The sequence below is a fragment of the Cornus florida genome, unplaced genomic scaffold (genome assembly GCF_030987335.1).
Source record: "Cornus florida cultivar Cherokee Brave unplaced genomic scaffold, ASM3098733v1 CherokeeBrave_3.0.0_Hap2_Chr06, whole genome shotgun sequence".
Taxonomy (NCBI): Eukaryota; Viridiplantae; Streptophyta; class Magnoliopsida; order Cornales; family Cornaceae; genus Cornus; species Cornus florida.
Genome location: NW_026775576.1, coordinates 80,155,050 through 80,167,804, shown reverse-complemented (window position 1 = coordinate 80,167,804; position 12,755 = coordinate 80,155,050). Strand labels below are relative to the sequence as shown.

General features: G+C 34.9%; 1 pseudogene; it reads right to left on the bottom strand.

Moving 5' to 3' along the window:
• Nucleotides 1–11,858: 11,858 nt before the first annotated feature.
• LOC132312259 (ATP synthase subunit beta, chloroplastic-like) overlaps nt 11,859–12,755 on the bottom strand; it is a 1,046-nt pseudogene continuing 149 nt past the window's right edge.

Here is a 12,755-nt window from a genome sequence, read left to right as displayed (position 1 = left end):
GCAAATGGAGTGAGTTCATCGATCACGTAGTTTTTGAAGACCATCTAACTAGTTAGATGCCCCCATTTAAATGATTAGATGGCTAGGCAGTGAGTGTTGTAAGCTTAGGTGATTTATCTGTGCGCACAGATCCCTGAAGTGTGCACACAGATGGGCAAATGTGCGTACAGATGGGGGTTTTGGGTTTTGCATAGCCACAGGAGTGGCCATCTTAATGATAGGATGGACCAAGTGTGTCATTTGTGCGTACAAATCCACCACGTGTGCGCACAGATGGTCCAATATTCACTGTTTGACCCAACTTTTTGTATAATTACATATTTAACCCAGATTTCAACCAAAGTACAAAATAACCCTAGAAATGACAAAATTACCCCTAAAGGGTATGAATGTTATATTTTGGCTAATAAATGGCATTTTGCCCCTATGGATTTTTAAATCACTTTTGGCCACGATAAATGTCCTTTTTTTTTTTTTTTTTTTTTTTTTTTTTGGGTTTTATATTATTAATTGACCACGTAAAATGACTATTTCACCCTTTTAGGTTCCAATGCTTTATTTGACCATGTCAAATGACTGTTTTACCCTTATGGGCTTTAGACCCATTATAATGACGTGAATGACCGTGTGCGACCCTAGTGAATGATCGTTCTACCCTTTTTGGGTCTTAAATTAGTATAAATGAGTTAGAATGACTATTTCACCCTTGATGTGTCTTAAAGTACTATTTTAGGGTGAAATGACCATAGTACCCTTGTGTGTCCCCGGGTTCGGGTAAAGACCCGGCTAGCAATCCGGATCTCTGGATTTGGGTCATTACAAAATTGGTCGAACCCATCGATGTAGAACTAATTGCTGAAGCCTATATGACTCATTTAGAACATAGGAAGGCTAAATGGGCAGGTTGAAATTTTTTTTGGATGTTTCGACAAGCTTTGATCAGAATAGATTCATTCCTGATTGAACACTGGTTAACTCGTAGAAACCAGTTGTGCCGCTTCTGAGGTATGTTGTTTTTCAGCTGAATTTCATCGTTTAGGTCTCCGAAATCGCATTTTTAGGATTGTTGAATGTTTCAAATTTTTTGTTAGAAGTCTAAACGGACCTGAATTATTTATATTTTTATTTATTTTTTAATATTTAGAGATAATTGAAATTATTGGCTTATTTTTAGCTTTCCTCATGTTAATTTCCTTAGACTGATAGATTTTCTTATAGTTTTCTTATAGTGTAAGGTTTTATCCATTATGCATATACTGCAAAAAACGAATTATTCATTGATTAATAATATTATTAGAGCTCTCCTTGCATATACTTGTGGATTCAAAGTTATTTATTGTTTATCCTTGAACGATCATAGCTACCATCCATTATTGTTAAGTCACTCCAAAGAAATATTGTGAAAATGGGTAGATTCAAAATTTCTTCACTGCAGAATGTGGAAAACTCTCCTGCCAATAAGTGGCTTTGCAGAGAATGGGGGATTTCTGAAGGTATCCTTAAAGCTTGATAACTCTTAAGTATGATGCACATGTTGTATATTTAGTTAGCCTATTTTATAAGGTGTCCTTTTAGGTTTTTGTTCTCTTGGTGCCTGGTGGACATGGGGATGGGGAGTAAATGAGCTTTGTTAATGAGTTTGCCATTTTGGTTGAATAAGTTCTTCTAAATGCTTGCCTTTCAAAATAAAAAATAAAATAAAAAATTGCCAATAAAACTCATTTACATGCATAATTCATCTATAATGTAATTTGAGTTCCTATAGTATATCTCATGTTAACATGTCAGAAGCTTAGTGCATACTCCAATAATATGAATAATAATCTATGTGAATAACTGTCTCATTCGTTTTCCTTAACAACAAAGTGACAGTAAGGTTAATTTCAACAATTCAATCAAATGACCTTTCCACACACACACTCAAAAAAAGGGAAAAAAAAAAAAAGAAAAAGAAAAAGAATATATATATATATATATATATATATATATATATTTGCCAACATAGCTATTTTACCTCCACTTGAAACTGGAATCTTCAACTTTTCTTTGAGAATGCAGAAGTAATATGACTTGGGGCCTTGGGCCCAATGAAAAAAGAAAAAAACTATAATTTTGAGGGTTTACAGAGTCGTAATTCAATGTTCAAATAGGTGAAAATATCAAACAGACCAAGACAAATTATTTGAAGTCTAGTGGGAGCAAGTGCCTCCACTCCATATATATATATTTGTTCATCCCGTATCATAAAAATTTGAAATTAGAAAGCTGTTCACATTTTTATTCTTTACTTGCCTTCACTCAAAATTATTATTTTTTTCATTCTGTATGCATAAAAATTTTAAAGTATAAAACTGTCCCCACACCCTTATTATTTTCAACATAACTCTCTATCTCTCTCTCTCTCTCACACACACACACACACAAAATGCTCCCAATCTCAATTTTAACTTAAAATTGAGAGGGTAAAGCAGTAAAATTGAGAGGGTAAACTGTAAAGGGTACAAGTCTCAATACCATCGGAAAATAAAATATATCTCCATTTTAATTCCTCTCTCTTTCATCTAAATATGAGTCAACTAGTTAAGAGCTGAGTTCATGTTTGTTTAATTAATAAATCAACAGAATTCAAACAAGTTTAGATGTTTGATTAATAACAAGCCAATTTCAAACGTTCCCAGCTCGACTCTATGTTTGTGAACAAACTCATTAATAGACTCGTTTTAAGTTTGCTAATATATAGAAATATAATCTACTTTGAATATGGCTTAGCAGTTTACTTACTGGACTTTGAAATTTAATAAGCCCAAGGTCTGGGGTTCGAGTTTCGCTGAGTGTTTTTTGTGGCTAGCCTCTGTTGTCCTGCAGTCACTTACCTGGCTCGGGTGGGGAGGCGCCCTTCCGGGTCCTCAGAGATTAGTCGGGTTATTGAGTGGCCCTAAGGGTTCGTGCCGTCCCGGACACCCTGATTAATTAATTAATTAATTAATATATATATATATATATATATATAGATAGAACTATATAATATAAATATATATATATATAATTTTATAGTTATGAGTCCGAAGCTCATAAATATGTTTCTTTTAAAGAGGATTTATTTTCATTTATATTCATAAGTAAACCCAGCCCAAACCAGTCCAACCCAACTAACTATCAGGCCCATAGCCTTTTAACCCATATGGCTAATCATTTTCATCTTCCCGTCAGACATTTCGACGACCTAACCTGCAACATTCCCAAGCAGCAAAATCGTCGACGACGACGATGCGGTACAAACAACGCGCAACACGAACCGGTAACCACCGGTCGGCGATAAAGACGCCGACAACACCCCTTCACGATAGCAAAGCAATTGATTTCCATGTAGGTTACTGTATATCTCTTCCTTTTTGTCTCTGTTTTCGAAAATTTCTCTTATCTTTCTCCCCGCTCTTATATATATATATATATATATATATATATATATATGCACACTTATTGTATGCTTTGATTTCCATGTGGTTGCTGTATATCTCTTTCAGTTTTTCTCTGATTTTTGCAAATTTCTCAGTCTATCTTTCGCCCCCTTTCTGCTCTTATATATGAGCACTCGAGCTGAGCTCGATTATGTTCGAACATTGTCAAACTGAGCTCGATCATTGTTTGGAAGCGCTCGATCAAGCACGAGCCGAGCTGGGACACTACCTCGAGTTTGACGAGCTGAGCACGAACACTCCAAAGCTCGGCTGGGCTCGTTTACAGCCCTACTTTCAGGATCTAATTATTAATTGATTTTTTTATTTGAAATAATTTTAATTTAAGTGAACGCTTTCAAATTAAAGACCAGTTTCATTCATTGATTTTTAATTACTCTTGAAATTGCATAATTGAAGAAAATCTTTGTAACCTTTAACATTTGTTGGGCAATGATATATCATCAATAATGGCAATGTATACATAGAATTTGGTGATGGCTGTGTGGATCAACTGCTGTAATCAGTGGTTGTCTTTTGTACACGGCCATCATTCTAAGAGTCATACATTGGATTGGACTTACCGGGACTGATTACTACTAAATTCTATTTTAACTTTCTCTTAGAGACTCTGTATCATTGTTCTGTCTTTCTAAAGACAACAATTTGTACCGTCTTTCTAAACTTTCTCTATAAATACAGGGCAAAGTTCTCTCTCAATTCACAGTCTTTGTTCTCTGTTTCCTTTTTCATTGTTTCTCCACCCAAGGCTGAAGATAAATGGCGGAAACTCATTTGAAGTGTATCCCCAACAGTGTGAGACCCTCTCTCTTGCTCTCCTTGTACATGCATTTTTTATTTGGTAAGTATTATTATTTTTTACATTATCCAAAAAGGAAGTAATATACACTATAAGGTTCATACTCTCAGCTAAACAAATTTACCATTGGGCCTCTAGTATGGTTGATATGATTTCTCTTCTCCAAAAGAAAGGCTGAGAGTTCAATTCCCGCTAGGGAGCATGTTGTGGGTGGGTGCATTTTCTTTAACTTACTAAAGAAAAATTAAAAAACAAAAAAATTGAAAGATGGAGACTAAAAGCCTAAATTTTGACAAGGCACTCTCACTCCCGGGAAGGTTGCGAAAATGAATGTTACAACTCTTTACAGTTTAGGAAGCATAAAATGAAAACTGAATCAAATTGATTGAATTGCGAACCAATCCAAACAGTATAATAACGGTTTTTGACTTATATTGGCTTTGCAATCCGGCCCATAAATAGTCCATACCACATGAAGTGGAAAGTTTGTATGTTTTAGCTCCACTTATGCTTATACTTTCTCTCTTTTCGCTAACACAATTGATAAAATTTATGTTTAGTTATGGCCCGAATTTACTCTCATTCTAGGTCGAAGTTGTGATCCGGTTCTTGGATCCAAATTTTAGCATCTATTAAACTTGGTATATAAGATCGTTAGAGTTTGTGTTTTTAGAGAAAACACTCAAAATCGAGATGGAGAGTGAGTGAGAGACAAAGGGTGTTCCAGGAATTGGTTCACTAATTGAGAGAGACAAATTTGGCGGGCGTTCATTGAGGGAAACATTTTCTGGTTTTCTGTTTCAACACTAAAAAGGCAACAACAAAAATAGAAATGGTTTTAGTAATATGTTTGTTTCTCTAAAGTTTAAACCATTTTTCAATTTTGTGAAGAAAAAGGAAAGCATCATTCTTTTTTGCTTCCTATGATTTTGACACTGTATTGATTTTGACACTGTATTGCATCGTTTTGGCTCTGTTCATTCCAAACAAGCAAGTCATTTTTTTCTTCTTCTTTGTATTTACTGTTTTTGGTATAGTTTGATTTATTATGGATAATGTGCACGCATTATTTCATGTATTTCTGAATTTTTACCATATATGAGAATTATATACCAAAAGCTGATCAAATAGTATGTATTTGTTGTATCGATCACACACATATATAATTACTTCAATCTTATTAATATTCTTTCCATCTTGTTTATGCTGAATGAGGGATAAATTAAGCATACCTTGTTGGATGGTTATTACTTTGTTGCATATAATGTCTTAAAGCTTGCCTTGAAGGTAAGATTTCACTTTTGCAGAATCTGCACTGACTTTATGAAACTGTGATATGAGTATACTATTAAAAGGTATAACAAGACTTGTTATTTGTTATGGACCTATGGTTTACTGTAGTGTAAACTGATATTATTGTTGAACTTGGTTGCTTTTGGTGTGGTGAGGGATATTTGGGCTATGTTCTTGGTTGCTTTTGGTGTGGCTTGGGTGTTTCCTAAGGCAACAGTTGATTTTTTTGAAGCTTGGAAAGGGTGTATAGTGGAGAGCCGAGTCAGAAATGCTTGGAGGGCCACTCCCCTTTGTATTTGGTGGGGCTTGTGGTGCGAGAGAAATAAGAGATCATTTGATGGAGAGGAGTCTCCTATTTGGTCCTCTCAAATACAATGTACTGTCTTCTTTATTCTTTTGTGTTAATGGACGAAGAAATTCCATGGACAAGAAGAATTCATTTCACTTATCTGGGAAGTCACACAGATAAGAGGAGGTGTCACTGTTGTTGATCTCTTTCCTTCAGTTAAAATGCTTGCTTCGAGTACTGGGCTGAGGCCTAGAGTTGAGAAGATTCATCAAAAACTTGATAGGACATTTTCTAACATCATTGATGAACATAAAGCTAGGAAGGTAGCAACACAGGCCGGTGATGGTGAAGCTGATCATGAAGACATGGTAGATGTTCTTCTAAAAGTTCAGGAGAAGGGAAACCTGGAGATCCCCTTAACTATGACAAACATTAAGTCAGTTATCTTAGTTACTACTTTTACTTTCTGCTTCAATGAATATCAATGAATTAAGTTCCACAAATTATTTGTACCCCTTGCTGAGTCAAAGTCCAAAACCCTTTTTACATAGTAAATTTTACTTTTAAACATTAGATATTCAAACACCAACGTCCACATTGTGTTCAATATGTAATTTGGATCTTCACTCAAACAACCATGACAGAATTTGGATCACTTGGTGTAGGGTTCACCTCATCAAGTTAAGAAACTTTTGGACAATCAACTTCCCTCACCCTTGCTCTTGGAGTTGGAGGAAGATTTTGCAGCATAGGCACATTGGTAGACAGCTTCTCAAGCACAAGATCGGCAATGGCTCAGGGACCTCATTCTGGTTTGATAACTGGTCCTCAGGTGGACCTCTCTGTAATCGTTTTCCACTAACAATTCTTACTGATGCAGGTTCAATGAATCAACTACAGTCAACACCTTTATACATAACTCATCTTGGTCATTTCCTACGAGTCTTACATCTGCCATTCCTAAGTTATTACTTCAGCCTTCGCCATGTTCTTCAAGAAGTGATAGCAAGATATGGCTAGCCTCCCCAAATGGCAAGTTCAGTTTTAAGCACACAACATTGTTCATCACAAAGCACTCGCAAGTAGTCAATTGGCACAACCTAGTTTGGATTTCTCCTACAGTCCTTAGGATGAAATTCAATTTATGGTTAGCTGTGCAATCCAGGTTACCTACCCTTGATGGCAGATCAATTTCCTACCACATCAACCTTTGTGCTCTATATCAATCACAATCGGAATCACACCAGCATTTATTCCTCACATGTTTTTTTATATCTCCTATCTGGCGATTCATCAAAATCAGGTGTAACTTCTTCACTGTTATCACTAACTGGGAAGATCTTATTCAATTGATGTCTACACAATGGAAATAGAACTCCCTAGCAAATCTTCATCGTAAAATATGTTTCTCTTCCATGGTTTATCACACTTGGGAGGAAAGAAATGAAAGAATTTTCAGAGGGAAGAGATCATCTCAAAGAATGGTGCTCGCTCGAATCACAGCAACTATCACTGCAACACTCAAATTGGGATTCTTGCAAGACTGTGCCACGTCGAGGAAGATCCTCTCAGATTGGAATCTTTCCCCGGTTTGCTGTCGTCCTCCTCCGAGGCCACCGGACTGACAATTTCTCCGATCATCGTCTTCGCTAGGGCTACTCACCGGATTGTTCCCTAATACCCCCAATTAACGGCCAAACAAGCCGTTAATTTCGGTTATTAGGTTGAAACTGGGCCTTCCCTTGTTGGGCCAATTTTTGGCTTTTGTATTTCTCCTTTGGTTGGGCCAGCAAGCCACTATTGTAATTATTTTTACTTTCTTAATAAATTTGCTTTAATTTCCAAAAATATATATATATATATGTATGTAATGCTAGACCAACATCAAAAGTGGCTAATTCCCAAAATTGCATATTTTAAGGGCAAGCTCTCGGAGTTGCAGAGTTCATAATAGGAGTCAACAACTCACGATATTCATGATATTGTTCTATATTCTCTATTCTTATAATTCAATAGTAATGCTCTTTTAGGACATTCTTCAGTGACGGGATTGAGATATCGTGTACAACTTTAATCTGGGGCATTGTTAGAATTGCGGAAAAACCCAAGACTTGTGGAAAAGGCACAAGCTGAGGTGATACATGTTTTTATATAAAAAGGGTAATATTCTTAATGAAGTGATCTTCGTGAATTGAGTTACTTAAAGTTCGTTATCAAAGAAACTCTGAGATAACACCCTCCTCTCCCTTAATTAGTTCCAAGAGAGCAGAGAGATGTGAGAATTAATGGAAATGAGATAGCTGCCGAAAACCTAAGTCCTTGTCAATATATGGGTAATTAGTAGAGATTCTGAAAATTGGACTAATCCAGAAAGCTTTCTTCTAGAAATCGTATGTTGGAATATGTAATAACCATATTGTGGAAAGGTCAAATAGGAACGGATGTTTCGTGGGCTTGCACAGATAATTGGATAAAGAGTACATCACTTATTGAGCCTACTCATGTACGACATGATTCGGATCTAATCATAGAAAAGGCCTTTGGTGTAGCAATTAGCGTCCCAACTTTTTATCACGGGCTTCCTACCTTTCCAAGTTATATAAAAATTATTGAATCTTCAGCATTTAAAACTCATTCACACGTAACACCTATAATGTAACTTAAGTGACTAATTTATTTCATGTTAACGTATCAAATGCTCAGTGGATGAAATATATAATCCAATAATGAATCACATTCATGAATAATTTTTTAATATTAAAAAAAAAAAAGGGGTCCCGAGCGAAATATTCTTAATTTTTTATATTTTTTGAAAAATTTTAACATTTAATTTTTGAGCAAACAAAGCCTAAACGCTGAAAAGATTAAAGTTTCCTTATATATTTGAATAAAAATAAATAAAAAGAAAGTAATTAAATGTTAAATGACTGAAGTGTACTTTTTTTTCTTCTTCTTATATGTAAGGACATTATTGAAAGAGAAAAAGATATTTTTAGAATTTTATATTTTAAAAATGTCATGTGCATTAAATTTGTAACTAAATTGTGACTTCAAGTCATTTTTTAATCTTTTTTATCAACAAAGTGATGGTAAAGGTACCAAAGAGCCTCGATTTCAATAATCTAACATCTTTATTATCAAAGAGGAGGGGATGAATTCGAGTTACAACAACGGTAGTTTGCAAAACATCAAGGCAAATGTACGAGGCCTCTTGCCAAATTAATAAGTCAAAAGGTTAATTGCAATATATATATATATATATATATGGTGTGTAAGCCAAGACACATATTTTAGCTCACTTAGGACTTGAATATTTGACCTTCTCTCGAGGGTACAAGGTAATTGGACTTTGCTAAGGATCTAATAATAGTAATAATAATAATAGTAAGGGTTAATTTCACTAACACTCCCTGAAATTTAGACAAATATCATATTAAAACACTTTTTAAAAATAATTATCATTCACATTATAAAAGTTTGGTTTATTTTGTACTCACACCTCAAAAAATTACTTTTTAGTTATTTCATATCACTTTTTACATGTAAAAAGATATTATTATCCATTTGACTTTGTCAAACTCCACTTTAACCCAAAATAATTATTTAAAAGACTAAAATACCCATGCCTTTTCCCAAATTGATTCATCTAGGGGTGCGCAAAAAATTCGGTCAAACCAAAAATCCAAATCGGACCAAACCAGATTAGACATTTTGGTTTGGTTTGGTTTGCTAATGGTTTGGTTCAGTCACGGTTTTAAATTTGTGAAACCGTAAAGATATGGTTTGGTCACCGTTTAAGGTCCTTTAAGACCGAACTAAACCGAACTGAACTGTTATGTTATATATATATATATATATATATATATATATGTTAAATTATACATTATATATAATATAATATAATCATACAATCCAAATCACTTAGAAATTTGTAGCAACTATCAATCCTATGATCCACTCTTAATTCTCTTAGGTCTTATCAATTTATTAAATAATTCTTTTTTTTTTTTTAATTTTATTTTATAGAATGGCTGAATTTTGAATGGTGGCTGAATGTTTGTTGTTGAATTAGTAATTGTAAATGTATTAGGTTACTAGCAATTCTAAATATATTCACTTCAGTTCAGAAGTGATAAAGAAGAATGAATTGAAAGTTTTGAATATATTAATAGTTCTGAATGTGTTGGTAATTTAGTTTATTGTTGTGTATGTAGTTTTTGAAATATGAATATTTTTGTAACAAAAATGGAAAAAAAAAAAAAAAAAAATGAACCGTCGAACCGAACTGAACCGAACCAAACCGGTTTTTCACAATTTGGTTTGGTTTGGTTCTTTTGGTCAAATGGTTTAGTTCGGTTCCAAATTTTATGAATCTGTTAGAATTGGTTTGGTTTCAAAAAACTCTTAAATCAGTCCAAATCAAACCGTGTGCATCCCTAGATTCATTAAACCATTCAAAAAATATATATTTAAAAAAAATATATAAGTTTTATACATCTAAGCCGGCGGTGAGCATATAAAGGAGGCCGTTGATTAAAGGTTGCCCTCGCAACAACCAACAATCGCCGGATTGTGATGGCAGCACATGGGTCATACAACCCTTGGGTGAGTCCCATCAAACTACCCATGTAAACGTGCTAAAATAATATAAAATTTTGGGCTTAAATCATAAAACTTCCACTATTTTCAAAATTTAATTATAAATTTCTAATTTATTTTAAAAACCTCGTACACTTTTAAAAGTGATCACATTACCTCCAAACCCGATTGTAAAATGTCACATTTGACTTTACTATTTAATATTTAATTTAAAAATATAATTATTATTGTAAAATTACAAAAATAACCATGTCTTCGTCCTCCTCTTCACCCCTCCCGCTGAAATGTGTTCTAAAGCTCATTTTAGGATCCTGGCCGTGCTTGTGCTTTCCTCCGTTTAGCTGATGAGGTTCACATGGACTAGAGCACGCCGGAATGAATGGGTTACCGAACTGAGGCACACAGAACTGAAACACGTACACCGGTCTGAAATGAAGATTGCCAGAGTAGGAACTTAAGCACACCGGAACGGAGCTCGTTGTTGGGTCAGTCCAAGCTTACCGAAAGAGGATGAACAAAGTTCGCCATTTGGTCACTGGAGAAGTGTGCCGGACGTGGAGCTTGTTTGTTCAGTCGTTGTCACCGGAACTGTTTGTTATAGCTTGGAGCTCGCCGATCTGAACTTGGATTCGCCGATCATAGGTCATTTCTTGGAGCTCGCCAGAAAAACCTTATGGGTGGTTATCCACTTGCCCTTTTCTCTCTCTATTTCTCAGGATATGCTTAGATATGTTCTGTGTTTAGAAATTTGTAAAATACTCATGGGTTAATCTTTTGAAACGCAAAAGTTTCATTCCTCTGTTTTAGTTTTCATTTTCATTTTGGTTTTATCAGTGGGTAAAATTTCCACTTGGTGATTGTTTTGTTGGTGTATGTATATGAAGAATTTGCTATGGGTTTCTCTGTTTGGCTGATGAGAGAATATGGATGGACAGAGAAGGGAATTTTCTCACTTTTTTTTTTTTGTTTACATGAATCCTTCCACGGCGTTGTAGAATCTAGAATTTATCAGAAGTCAATATCTTCCATTTGGTTTCAGTATCTTCTATGTATATAAAATGATAATTAAAATTTTGAAGTAATTGGCCTTTCTTTTTGTTTCTTCAAAATTTACTCAGCAGTCAAGTTCATTATTTATGAATTTGCATTAAATTTTTATGCATTTATGAAACATTGAGAATTCTATATAGACTTGCACACAACTATAAAATTTCCAAGGCATTTTTCCGGCGAGCTCAAGCGCCGCGGGGGGGGGGGGGGGGTGAAGAGGAGGATGAAGTAGGGGGTATTTTTGTAATTTTAGAAATAATAATTATATTTTAAAACTGATAAAAGAGCAAAAAAACTCCCCTAAACTATTCATTGTTGCATAATGCTCCCCTGAACTATTTTTAGGAGCAACTTAGCCCCCATGAGCTTTGGCAATATTGTTAATCAATTCCATAATGAGTATTTTACCCACCCCAGCTCCTCCGAACAGTCCAATTTTTCCTCCACGTCGATAAGGGGCTAAAAGATCTACTACTTAATTCCTGTTTCAAAAATAGATAATTTTGTATCTAACTGTATAAAGGCGGGCGCAGATCTATGAATAGGAGATGTTATGCGAGTATCTACAGGACCTAAATTATCAACGGGCTCTCCAAGCACATTGAAAATTCGTCCGAGAGTCGCCCCACCAACCGGAACACTTAGAGGAGCTCCCGTATCAACCACTTCCATTCCTCTCGTTAGACCATCCGTAGCACTCATAGCTACAGCTCTAACTCGATTGTTCCCTAATAATTGTTGTACCTCACAAGTCACATTAATTGGTTGACCGGCAGTATCTCGACCTTTAACTACCAAAGCGTTATAAACATTAGGCATCTTGCCCTGAGGAAAAGCTACATCTAGTACCGGACCAATGATTTGAGCGATATGCCCCAGGTTTTTTTTTTTCAAGCGTGGAAATTCCAGGACCAGAAGTAGTAGGATTTATTCTCATAATAACAAATAAAAATATGTCGAAATTTTTTGCAAAAATTATCGAATTCAAAATCAATGTCCGATAGCGAGTTGATCGGTTAATTCAATAAGAAAAGGGAGTTAGCACTCGATTTCGTTGGTACCATCTAACCGAATCCAATTCAATTGTTTACTTATTCAATGAATTCATTTTCAAGCGCAATCAACCTATTTTCAAACTACCAAGTGGATGAATAAGAATCTTGAGAAAGTCTTTCATTTGTCTATGATTATAGATAATCCCATTAAGATTATCTATGGAATTCGAACCCGAACTCTATTTATGATTCAT